Here is a 15,041-nt window from a genome sequence, read left to right as displayed (position 1 = left end):
AATTGACAAAATTGACAAAATTGACAAAATTGACAAAATTGACAAAATTGACAAAATTGACAAAATTGACAAAATTGACAAAATTGACAAAATTGACAAAATTGACAAAATTGACAAAATTGACAAAATTGACAAAATTGACAAAATTGACAAAATTGACAAAATTGACAAAATTGACAAAATGGACAAAGTTGACAAAATTGGCAAAATTGACAAAATTGACAAAATTGACAAAATTGACAAAATTGACAAAATTGCCAAAATTGACAAAATTGACAAAATTGACAAAATTGACAAAATTGACAAAATTGACAAAATTGACAAAATTGACAAAATTGACAAATTGACAAAATTGACAAATTGACAAAATTGACAAAATTGACAAAATTGACAAAATTGACAAAATTGACAAAATTGACAAAATTGACAAAATTGACAAAATTGACAAAATTGACAAATTGACAAAATTGACAAAATTGACAAATTGACAAAATTGACAAAATTGACAAAATAGACAAAATTGACAAAATTGACAAAATTGACAAAATTGACAAAATTGACAAAATTGACAAAATTGACAAAATTGACAAAATTGACAAAATTGACAAAATTGACAAAATTGACAAAATTGACAAAATTGACAAAATTGACAAAATTGACAAAATCGACAAAATTGACAAAATTGACAAAATTGACAAAATTGAAAAAATTGTCAAAATTGTCAAAATTGTCAAAATTGTCAAAATTGTCAAAATTTTCAAAATTTTCAAAATTTTCAAAATTTTCAAAATTTTCAAAATTTTCAAAATTGTCAAAATTGTCAAAATTGTCAAAATTGTCAAAATTGTCAAAATTGTCAAAATTGTCAAAATTGTCAAAATTAACAAAATTGACAAAATTGACAAAATTGACAAAATTGACAAAATTGACAAAATTGACAAAATTGACAAAATTGACAAAATTGACAAAATTGACAAAATTGACAAAATTGACAAAATTGACAAAATTGACAAAATTGACAAAATTGACAAAATTGACAAAATTGACAAAATTGACAAAATTGACAAAATTGACAAAATTGACAAAATTGACAAAATTGACAAAATTGACAAAATTGACAAAATTGACAAAATTGACAAAATTGACAAAATTGACAAAATTGACAAAATTGACAAAATTGACAAAATTGACAAAATTGACAAAATTGACAAAATTGACAAAATTGACAAAATTGACAAAATTGACAAAATTGACAAAATTGAAAAAATTGAAAAATTGAAAAAATTGACAAAATTGACAAAATTGACAAAATTGACAAAATTGACAAAATTGACAAAATTGACAAAATTGACAAAATTGACAAAATTGATAAATTGACAAAATTGACAAAATTGACAAAATTGACAAAAATGACAAAAATGACAAAATTGACAAAATTGACAAAATTGACAAAATTGACAAAATTGACAAAATTGACAAAATTGACAAAATTGACAAAATTGACAAAATTGACAAAATTGACAAAATTGACAAAATTGACAAAATTGACAAAATTGACAAAATTGACAAAATTGACAAAATTGACAAAATTGACAAAATTGACAAAATTGACAAAATTGACAAAATTGACAAAATTGACAAAATTGACAAAATTGACAAAAATGACGAAATTGACAAAATTGACAAAAATGACAAAAATGACAAAAATTGTCAAAAATGACAAAAATGACAAAAATGACAAAAATGACAAAAATGACAAAAATGACAAAAATGACAAGAATGACAAAAATGACAAAAATGACAAAAATGACAAAAATGACAAAAATGACAAAAATGACAAAAATGACAAAAATGACAAAAATGACAAAAATGACAAAAATGACAAAAATGACAAAAATGACAAAAATGACAAAAATGACAAAAATGACAAAAATGACAAAAATGACAAAAATGACAAAAATGACAAAAAATGATTAAAATTATTAAAATGACAAAAATGACAAAAATGACAAAAATGACAAAAATGACAAAAATGACAAAAATGACAAAAATGACAAAAATGACAAAAATGACAAAAATGACAAAAATGACAAAAATGACAAAAATGACAAAAATGACAAAAATGACAAAAATGACAAAAATGACAAAAATGACAAAAATGACAAAAATGACAAAAATGACAAAAATGACAAAAATGACAAAATTGACAAAATTGACAAAATTGACAAAATTGACAAAATTGACAAAATTGACAAAATTGACAAAATTGACAAAATTGACAAAATTGACAAAATTGACAAAATTGACAAAATTGACAAAATTGACAAAAATGACAAAATTGACAAAAAAATGACAAATGACAAAAAATGACAAAAATTACAAAAATTACAAAAATAAGAAATTACAGAAATTACAAAAAATGACAAAAATCACAAAAATAACAAAAATGACAAAAATCACACAAATCACAAAAATGACAAAAATGACAAAAATGACAAAAATGACAAAAATGACAAAAATGACAAAAATGACAAAAATGACAAAAATGACAAAAATGACAAAAATGACAAAAATGACAAAAATGACAAAAATGACAAAAATGACAAAAATGACAAAAATGACAAAAATGACAAAAATGACAAAAATGACAAAAATGACAAAAATGACAAAAATGACAAAAATGACAAAAATGACAAAAATGACAAAAATGACAAAAATGACAAAAATGACAAAAATGACAAAAATGACAAAAATGACAAAAATGACAAAAAACGACAAAAACGACAAAAATGACAAAATGACAAAATGACAAAAATGACAAAAATGACAAAATGACAAAAATGACAAAAATGACAAAAATGACAAAAATGACAAAAATGACAAAAATGACAAAAATGACAAAATGACAAAAATGACAAAAATGACAAAAATGACAAAAATGACAAAAATGACAAAAATGACAAAAATGACAAAAATGACAAAAATGACAAAAATGACAAAAATGACAAAAATGACAAAAATGACAAAAATGACAAAAATGACAAAAATGACAAAAATGACAAAAATGACAAAATGACAAAAATGACAAAAATGACAAAAATGACAAAAATGACAAAAATGACAAAAATGACAAAATGACAAAAATGACAAAAATGACAAAATGACAAAAATGACAAAAATGACAAAAATGACAAAAATGACAAAAATGACAAAAATGACAAAAATGACAAAAATGACAAAAATGACAAAAATGACAAAAATGACAAAAATGACAAAAATGACAAAAATGACAAAAATGACAAAAATGACAAAAATGACAAAAATGACAAAAATGACAAAAATGACAAAAATGACAAAAATGACAAAAATGACAAAAATGACAAAAATGACAAAAATGACAAAAATGACAAAAATGACAAAAATGACAAAAATGACAAAAAATGACAAAAATGACAAAAATGACAAAAATGACAAAGATGACAAAAATGACAAAAATGACAAAAATGACAAAAATGACAAAAATGACAAAAATGACAAAAATGACATAAATGACAAAAATGACAAAAATGACAAAAATGACAAAAATGACAAAAATGACAAAAATGACAAAAATGACAAAAATGACAAAAATGAAAAAAAATGACAAAAATGACAAAAATGACAAAAATGACAAAAATGACAAAAATGACAAAAATGACAAAAATGACAAAAATGACAAAAATGACAAAAATGACAAAAATGACAAAAATGACAAAAATGACAAAAATGACAAAAATGACAAAAATGACAAAAATGACAAAAATGACAAAAATGACAAAAATGACAAAAATGACAAAAATGACAAAAAAGACAAAAAAGACAAAAATGACAAAAATGACAAAAATGACAAAAATGACAAAAATGACAAAAATGACAAAAATGACAAAAATGACAAAAATGACAAAAATGACAAAAATGACAAAAATGACAAAAATGACAAAAATGACAAAAATGACAAAAATGACAAAAATGACAAAAATGACAAAAATGACAAAAATGACAAAAATGACAAAAATGACAAAAATGACAAAAATGACAAAAATGACAAAAATGACAAAAATGACAAAAATGACAAAAATGACAAAAATGACAAATTTGACAAAAATGACAAAAATGACAAAAATGACAAAAATGACAAAAATGACAAAAATGACAAAAATGACAAAAATGACAAAAATGACAAAAATGACAAAAATGACAAAAATGACAAAAATGACAAAAATGACAAAAATGACAAAAATGACAAAAATGACAAAAATGACAAAAATGACAAAAATGAAATGACAAAAATGACAAAAATGACAAAAATGACAAAAATGACAAAAATGACAAAAATGACAAAAATGACAAAAATGACAAAAATGACAAAAAAATGACAAAAATGACAAAAATGACAAAAATGACAAAAATGACAAAAATGACAAAAATGACAAAAATGACAAAAATGACAAAAATGACAAAAATGACAAAAATGACAAAAATGACAAAAATGACAAAAATGACAAAAATGACAAAAATGACAAAAATGACAAAAATGACAAAAATGACAAAAATGACAAAAATGACAAAAATGACAAAAATGACAAAAATGACAAAAATGACAAAAATGACAAAAATGACAAAAATGACAAAAATGACAAAAATGACAAAAATGACAAAAATAACAAAAATGACAAAAATAACAAAAATGACAAAAATGACAAAAATGACAAAAATGACAAAAATGACAAAAATGACAAAAATGGCAAAAATGACAAAAATGACAAAAATGACAAAATGACAAAAATGACAAAAATGACAAAAATGACAAAAATGACAAAAATGACAAAAATGACAAAAATGACAAAAATGACAAAAATGACAAAAATGACAAAAATGACAAAAATGACAAAAATGACAAAAATGACAAAAATGACAAAAATGACAAAAATGACAAAAATGACAAAAATGACAAAAATGACAAAAATGACAAAAATGACAAAAATGACAAAAATGACAAAAATGACAAAATGACAAAAATGACAAAAATGACAAAAATGACAAAAATGACAAAAATGACAAAAATGACAAAAATGACAAAAATGACAAAAATGACAAAAATGACAAAAATGACAAAAAAGACAAAAAAGACAAAAATTACAAAAATTACAAAAATGACAAAATTTACAAAAATGACACAAATGACAAAAATTACAAAAATGACAAAAATGACAAAAATGACAAAAATGACAAAAATGACAAAAATGACAAAAATGACAAAAATGACAAAAATGACAAAAATGACAAAAATGACAAAAATGACAAAAATGACAAAAATGACAAAAATGACAAAAATGACAAAAATGACAAAAATGACAAAAATGACAAAAATGACAAAAATGACAAAAATGACAAAAATGACAAAAATGACAAAAATGACAAAAATGACAAAAATGACAAAAATGACAAAAATGACAAAAATGACAAAAATGACAAAAATGACAAAAATGACAAAAATGACAAACTGACAGAAATGACAAAAATGACAAAAATGACAAAAATGACAAAAATGACAAAAATGACAAAAATGACAAAAAATGACAAAAAATGACAAAAATTACAGAAATTACAAAAATGACATAAATGACAAAAATGACAAAAATGACAAAAATGACAAAAATCACAAAAATCACAAAAATCACAAAAATCACAAAAATCACAAAAATCACAAAAATCACAAAAATCACAAAAATCACAAAAATCACAAAAATCACAAAAATCACAAAAATCACAAAAATGACAAAAATTACAAAAATTACAAAAATTACAAAAATTGCAAAAATTGCAAAAATTACAAAAATTACAAAAATAACAAAAATTACAAAAATTACAAAAATTACAAAAATTAAAAAATTGACAAAATTGACAAAATTGACAAAATTGACAAAATTGACAAAATTGACAAAATTGACAAAATTGACAAAATTGACAAAATTGACAAAATTGACAAAATTGACAAAATTGACAAAATTGACAAAATTGACAAAATTGACAAAATTGACAAAATTGACAAAATTGACAAAATTGACAAAATTGACAAAATTGACAAAATTGACAAAATTGACAAAATTGACAAAATTGACAAATTGACAAAATTGACAAAATTGACAAAATTGACAAAATTGACAAAATTGACAAAATTGACAAAATTGACAAAATTGACAAAATTGACAAAATTGACAAAATTGACAAAATTGACAAAATTGACAAAATTGACAAAATTGACAAAATTGACAAAATTGACAAAATTGACAAAATTGACAAAATTGACAAAATTGACAAAATTGACAAAATTGACAAAATTGACAAAATTGACAAAATTGACAAAATTGACAATTGACAAAATTGACAAAATTGACAAAATTGACAAAATTGACAAAATTGACAAAATTGACAAAATTGACAAAATTGACAAAATTGACAAAATTGTCAAAATTGTCAAAATTGGTCCTACAATATCAAAAATTTGCCATTATTTTAGAAAATTTGTATACCGTGTTAAAAATTTGTTTCATTTTGTAATTGGATAGCTGTAATCAACTTGTTCCATTGAACGATTCAATCGATTTTTGTTGACATCGCTTAACGAGGACAACTGACAGAGCCCCCTTTTCCCGCCATGTCACAGGATTGTCAATCTGAATATTTTAACCAATCACACACGTTCTAACCAACAAACATTTCCCTGGGAGCAACATTAGTAAACTTTTCACGAATTTTCGCGCTCGGCTGTTTGTGTTTGTGTGTGTGTCAATAAGAAAGCAAAAACAAACCTTCGCCCTTAGGCCATGGGCTTATTCAAACAACTCCTCTCTTCCACCCCGAGCACCCTAAACACACAATTAGTCGCACTTCCCCTCCGCTTTCTTTTTTTCACATCCTGTCGGCAGTTTTATCTTCTTCATTTTGTTATTGCCGCGATTTGAACAAACATGGGTGCGACTAAGCGTTTAACTTTTTTTGTGGAGGGATGTCCTTAGAGTTTGTAGCGATTTGCTAATCATTTAAAAAAAGAAAATTTGACCAATATGAAACATGACAAAGTAAGTTTTCAGCTTCGTACGAAATTGAGAATGTCACTCACATTTGCGATTTTCTTGAGGTTCCAATATCACACACATCTGGTCCAGCAATTCCGATACTGACTGTTTGATGAGCTAAACCTCCTGCCAATATCATTGAGCCATAAAGTATCTACACACTTAATGGTATCATCTCATGGAAACTGTGTATTGAAGTAGCTAGCTCACAAGCCAGATACTCTTCCATTCTGGCTTCTGGCCACTGTCAGTCTGTCTTTCTGTGGCCACATTCGCTCATTGACCAGAGGCAGCAGATCCGATCCCAATCAGCTTCATCGGCAGTATCAACATCATCGTGCTAGGAGGTCCTCCATTCATGCTCCATAAGTCCGTAAAAGCTAGCGAAGCAAAAATGCAATAAGTGACATCTGCGTACGGCAACCGATTACCGCACCACATATGAACGTATCGTCATCAGGTTTTGGATTTTCTCCGTTGAAGTTGGTCAATGTCCTGCAGCTGACGTACTCACAAAGCTGGACAGAAAAGAGTCTCTTTTCCTCTGAACAAGTGATTCAAGATTAATTAGTGACTGGACTCTGTTATCTTCTTCCCAGATTATGGCTTTGTTGGATATACGGAGATTTGCAGTTTTTATCAGATTGACAGACACTGAACACAACTTTGAATATTTTAATATTTTGACTTTTTAAAACATTTTTTTTACATTTTTACATTTTTACATTTTTACATTTTTACATTTTTTATTTTTACATTTTTACATTTTTACATTTTTACATTTTTACATTTTTACATTTTTACATTTTTACATTTTTACATTTTTACATTTTTACATTTTTAAAATTTTTACGTTTTTACATTTTTACATTTTTACATTTTTACATTTTTACATTTTTACATTTTTACATTTTTACATTTTTACATTTTTACATTTTTACATTTTTACATTTTTACATTTTTACATTTTTACATTTTTACATTTTTACATTTTTACATTTTTACATTTTTACATTTTTACATTTTTACATTTTTACATTTTTACATTTTTACATTTTTACATTTTTACATTTTTACATTTTTACATTTTTACATTTTTACATTTTTACATTTTTACATTTTTACATTTTTACATTTTTACATTTTTACATTTTTACATTTTTACATTTTTACATTTTTACATTTTTACATTTTTACATTTTTACATTTTTACATTTTTACATTTTTACATTTTTACATTTTTACATTTTTACATTTTTACATTTTTACATTTTTACATTTTTACATTTTTACATTTTTACATTTTTACATTTTTACATTTTTACATTTTTACATTTTTACATTTTTACATTTTTACATTTTTACATTTTTACATTTTTACATTTTTACATTTTTACATTTTTACATTTTTACATTTTTACATTTTTACATTTTTACATTTTTACATTTTTACATTTTTACATTTTTACATTTTTACATTTTTACATTTTTACATTTTTACATTTTTACATTTTTACATTTTTACATTTTTACATTTTTACATTTTTACATTTTTACATTTTTACATTTTTACATTTTTACATTTTTACATTTTTACATTTTTACATTTTTACATTTTTACATTTTTACATTTTTACATTTTTACATTTTTACATTTTTACATTTTTACATTTTTACATTTTTACATTTTTACATTTTTACATTTTTACATTTTTACATTTTTACATTTTTACATTTTTACATTTTTACATTTTTACATTTTTACATTTTTACATTTTTACATTTTTACATTTTTACATTTTTACATTTTTACATTTTTACATTTTTACATTTTTACATTTTTACATTTTTACATTTTTACATTTTTACATTTTTACATTTTTACATTTTTACATTTTTACATTTTTACATTTTTACATTTTTACATTTTTACATTTTTACATTTTTACATTTTTACATTTTTACATTTTTACATTTTTACATTTTTACATTTTTACATTTTTACATTTTTACATTTTTACATTTTTACATTTTTACATTTTTACATTTTTACATTTTTACATTTTTACATTTTTACATTTTTACATTTTTACATTTTTACATTTTTACATTTTTACATTTTTACATTTTTACATTTTTACATTTTACATTTTTACATTTTTACATTTTAACATTTTAACATTTTTACATTTTTACATTTTTACATTTTTACATTTTTACATTTTTACATTTTTACATTTTTACATTTTTACATTTTTACATTTTTACATTTTTACATTTTTACATTTTTACATTTTTACATTTTTACATTTTTACATTTTTACATTTTTACATTTTTACATTTTTACATTTTTACATTTTTACATTTTTACATTTTTAAATTTTTACATTTTTACATTTTTACATTTTTACATTTTTACATTTTTACATTTTTACATTTTAACATTTTTACATTTTTACATTTTTACATTTTTACATTTTTACATTTTTACATTTTTACATTTTTACATTTTTACATTTTTACATTTTTTATTTTTACATTTTTACATTTTTACATTTTTACATTTTTACATTTTTACATTTTTACATTTTTACATTTTTGCATTTACATTTTTTACATTTAAAAAAAATGACAAAAATGACAAAAATGACAAAAATGACAAAAATGACAAAAATGACAAAAATGACAAAAATGACAAAAATGACAAAAATGACAAAAATGACAAAAATGACAAAAATGACAAAAATGACAAAAATGACAAAAATGACAAAAATGACAAAAATGACAAAAATGACAAAAATGACAAAAATGACAAAAATGACAAAAATGACAAAAATGACAAAAATGACAAAAATGACAAAAATGACAAAAATGACAAAAATGACAAAAATGACAAAAATGACAAAAATGACAAAAATGACAAAAATGACAAAAATGACAAAAATGACAAAAATGACAAAAATGACAAAAATGACAAAAATGACAAAAATGACAAAAATGACAAAAATGACAAAAATGACAAAAATGACAAAAATGACAAAAATGACAAAAATGACAAAAATGACAAAAATGACAAAAATGACAAAAATGACAAAAAAGACAAAAATGACAAAAATGACAAAAATGACAAAAATGACAAAAATGACAAAAATGACAAAAATGACAAAAATGACAAAAATGACAAAAATGACAAAAATGACAAAAATGACAAAAATGACAAAAATGACAAAAATGACAAAAATGACAAAAATGACAAAAATGACAAAAATGACAAAAATGACAAAAATGACAAAAATGACAAAAATGACAAAAATGACAAAAATGACAAAAATGACAAAAATGACAAAAATGACAAAAATGACAAAAATGACAAAAATGACAAAAATGACAAAAATGACAAAAATGACAAAAATGACAAAAATGACAAAAATGACAAAAATGACAAAAATGACAAAAATGACAAAAATGACAAAAATGACAAAAATGACAAAAATGACAAAAATGACAAAAATGACAAAAATGACAAAAATGACAAAAATGACAAAAATGACAAAAATGACAAAAATCACAAAAATAACAAAAATGACAAAAATGACAAAAATGACAAAAATGACAAAAATGACAAAAATGACAAAAATGACAAAAATGACAAAAATGACAAAAATGACAAAAATGACAAAAATGACAAAAATGACAAAAATGACAAAAATGACAAAAATGACAAAAATGACAAAAATGACAAAAATGACAAAAATGACAAAAATGACAAAAATGACAAAAATGACAAAAATGACAAAAATGACAAAAATGACAAAAATCACAAAAATGACAAAAATGACAAAAATGACAAAAATGACAAAAATGACAAAAATGACAAAAATGACAAAAATGACAAAAATGACAAAAATGACAAAAATGACAAAAATGACAAAAATGACAAAAATGACAAAAATGACAAAAATGACAAAAATGACAAAAATGACAAAAATGACAAAAATGACAAAAATGACAAAAATGACAAAAATGACAAAAATGACAAAAATGACAAAAATGACAAAAATGACAAAAATGACAAAAATGACAAAAATGACAAAAATGACAAAAATGACAAAAATGACAAAAATGACAAAAATGACAAAAATGACAAAAATGACAAAAATGACAAAAATGACAAAAATGACAAAAATGACAAAAATGACAAAAATGACAAAAATGACAAAAATGACAAAAATGACAAAAATGACAAAAATGACAAAAATGACAAAAATGACAAAAATGACAAAAATGACAAAAATGACAAAAATGACAAAAATGACAAAAATGACAAAACTGACAAAAATGACAAAAATGACAAAAATGACAAAAATGACAAAAATGACAAAAATGACAAAAATGACAAAAATGACAAAAATGACAAAAATGACAAAAATGACAAAAATGACAAAAATGACAAAAATGACAAAAATGACAAAAATGTCAAAAAAGACAAAAATGACAAAAATGACAAAAATGACAAAAATGACAAAAATGACAAAAATGACAAAAATGACAAAAATGACAAAAATGACAAAAATGACAAAAATGACAAAAATGACAAAAATGACAAAAATGACAAAAATGACAAAAATGACAAAAATGACAAAAATGACAAAAATGACAAAAATGACAAAAATGACAAAAATGACAAAAATGACAAAAATGACAAAAATGACAAAAATGACAAAAATGACAAAAATGACAAAAATGACAAAAATGACAAAAATGACAAAAATGACAAAAATGACAAAAATGACAAAAATGACAAAAATGACAAAAATGACAAAAATGACAAAAATGACAAAAATGACAAAAATGACAAAAATGACAAAAATGACAAAAATGACAAAAATAACAAAAATGACAAAAATGACAAAAATGACAAAAATGACAAAAATGACAAAAATGACAAAAATGACAAAAATGACAAAAATGACAAAAATGACAAAAATGACAAAAATGACAAAAATGACAAAAATGACAAAAATGACAAAAATGACAAAAATGACAAAAATGACAAAAATGACAAAAATGACAAAAATGACAAAAATGACAAAAATCACAAAAATCACAAAAATCACAAAAATCACAAAAATCACAAAAATGACAAAAATGACAAAAATGACAAAAATGACAAAAATGACAAAAATGACAAAAATGACAAAAATGACAAAAATGACAAAAATGACAAAAATGACAAAAATGACAAAAATGACAAAAATGACAAAAATGACAAAAATGACAAAAATGACAAAAATGACAAAAATGACAAAAATGACAAAAATGACAAAAATGACAAAAATGACAAAAATGACAAAAATGACAAAAATGACAAAAATGACAAAAATGACAAAAATGACAAAAATGACAAAAAAGACAAAAATGACAAAAATGACAAAAATGACAAAAATGACAAAAATGACAAAAATGACAAAAATGACAAAAATGACAAAAATGACAAAAATGACAAAAATGACAAAAATGACAAAAATGACAAAAATGACAAAAATGACAAAAATGACAAAAATGACAAAAATGACAAAAATGACAAAAATGACAAAAATGACAAAAATGACAAAAATGACAAAAATGACAAAAATGACAAAAATGACAAAAATGACAAAATTGACAAAAATGCCAAAAATGACAAAAATGACAAAAATGACAAAAATGACAAAAATGACAAAAATGACAAAAATGACAAAAATGACAAAAATGACAAAAATTACAAAAATGACAAAAATGACAAAAATGACAAAAATGACAAAAAAGACAAAAATGACAAAAATGACAAAAATGACAAAAATGACAAAAATGACAAAAATGACAAAAATGACAAAAATGACAAAAATGACAAAAATGACAAAAATGACAAAAATGACAAAAATGACAAAAATGACAAAAATGACAAAAATGACAAAAATGACAAAAATGACAAAAATGACAAAAATGACAAAAATGACAAAAATGACAAAAATGACAAAAATGACAGAAGGGACTTTATACAATTTTCCTATTTTTAAAATTTTCACAATTTTGACAATTTTGACAATTTTGACAATTTTGACAATTTTGACAATTTTGACAATTTTGACAATTTTGACAATTTTGACAATTTTGACAATTTTGACAATTTTGACAATTTTGACAATTTTGACAATTTTGACAATTTTGACAATTTTGACAATTTTGACAATTTTGACAATTTTGACAATTTTGACAATTTTGACAATTTGACAATTTTGACAATTTTGACAATTTTGACAATTTTGACAATTTTGACAATTTTGACAATTTTGACAATTTTGACAATTTTGACAATTTTGACAATTTTGACAATTTTGACAATTTTGACAATTTTGACAATTTTGACAATTTTGACAATTTTGACAATTTTGACAATTTTGACAATTTTGACAATTTTGACAAATTTGACAATTTTTTCAATTGTGTTTATTTTGACAATTTTGACATTTTTGACAATTTTGACAATTTTGACAATTTTGACAATTTTTACAATTTTGACAATTTTTACAATTTTGACAATTTTGACAACTTTGACAATTTTGACAATTTTGACAATTTTGACAATTTTGACAATTTTGACAATTTTGACAATTTTGACAATTTTGACAATTTTGACAATTTTGACAATTTTGACAATTTTGACAATTTTGACAATTTTGACAATTTTGACAATTTTGACAATTTTGACAATTTTGACAATTTTGACAATTTTGACAATTTTGACAATTTTGACAATTTTGACAATTTTGACAATTTTGACAATTTTGACAATTTTGACAATTTTGACAATTTTGACAATTTTGACAATTTTGACAATTTTGACAATTTTGACAATTTTGACAATTTTGACAATTTTGACAATTTTGACAATTTTGACAAATTTGACAACTTTTTCAATTGTGTTAATTTTGACAAGTTTGACATTTTTGACAATTTTGACAATTTTGACAATTTTTACAATTTTGACAATTTTGACAATTTTGACAATTTTGACAACTTTGACAATTTTGACAATTTTGACAATTTTGACAATTTTGACAATTTTGACAATTTTGACAATTTTGACAATTTTGACAATTTTGACAATTTTGACAATTTTGACAATTTTGACAATTTTGACAATTTTGACAATTTTGACAATTTTGACAATTTTGACAATTTTGACAATTTTGACAATTTTGACAATTTTGACAATTTTGACAATTTTGACAATTTTGACAATTTTGACAATTTTGACAATTTTGACAATTTTGACAATTTTGACAATTTTGACAATTTTGACAATTTTGACAATTTTGACAATTTTGACAATTTTGACAATTTTGACAATTTTGACAATTTTGACAATTTTGACAATTTTGACAATTTTGACAATTTTGACAATTTTGACAATTTTGACAATTTTGACAATTTTGACAATTTTGACAATTTTGACAATTTTGACAATTTTGACAAGTTTGACAATTTTGACAATTTTGAAAATTTTGTCAATTTTGACAATTTTGACAATTTTGACATTTTTGACAATTTAGGCTATTGATTTAAATTTAATGTTCATGAATGAAAAATTTAAATTTCAAAACGTTCTATTATATCACTGGAATTTTTTATATACAGCGTTATTTTTCTGATAATATTTTCTTTTAGTATAAATAAATAATTACAAGCTTTTGTAAAAAAGTGTGAATGTGTGGTTTTTCTTCATTGTTTATTACATGTTTCTAACTGTACTAAATACATTCATCCCGCCTGTAGTTGGAACACATTTTTCATTCACTAGCGTTGTGCTTCAATCGAGAACGATCGAAACTTTTTGCCTAGTACATATCTGACAGTTTTTTCTCCATTTTGTCCTCTTG

At 22.5% G+C, this 15,041-nt stretch overlaps 1 protein-coding gene across 2 annotated transcripts in view; it reads left to right on the top strand.

Moving 5' to 3' along the window:
• Positions 1–15,041, top strand: part of LOC129756799 (uncharacterized) — a 510,097-nt gene that overhangs the window by 401,256 nt on the left and 93,800 nt on the right. The gene's annotated exons all lie outside the window — the stretch shown is intronic.

This window comes from Uranotaenia lowii, chromosome 3, assembly GCF_029784155.1.
Source record: "Uranotaenia lowii strain MFRU-FL chromosome 3, ASM2978415v1, whole genome shotgun sequence".
Taxonomy (NCBI): Eukaryota; Metazoa; Arthropoda; class Insecta; order Diptera; family Culicidae; genus Uranotaenia; species Uranotaenia lowii.
Note: the sequence above shows the minus strand (reverse complement) of the source record. Positions and strands in the feature narration are given on the sequence as shown.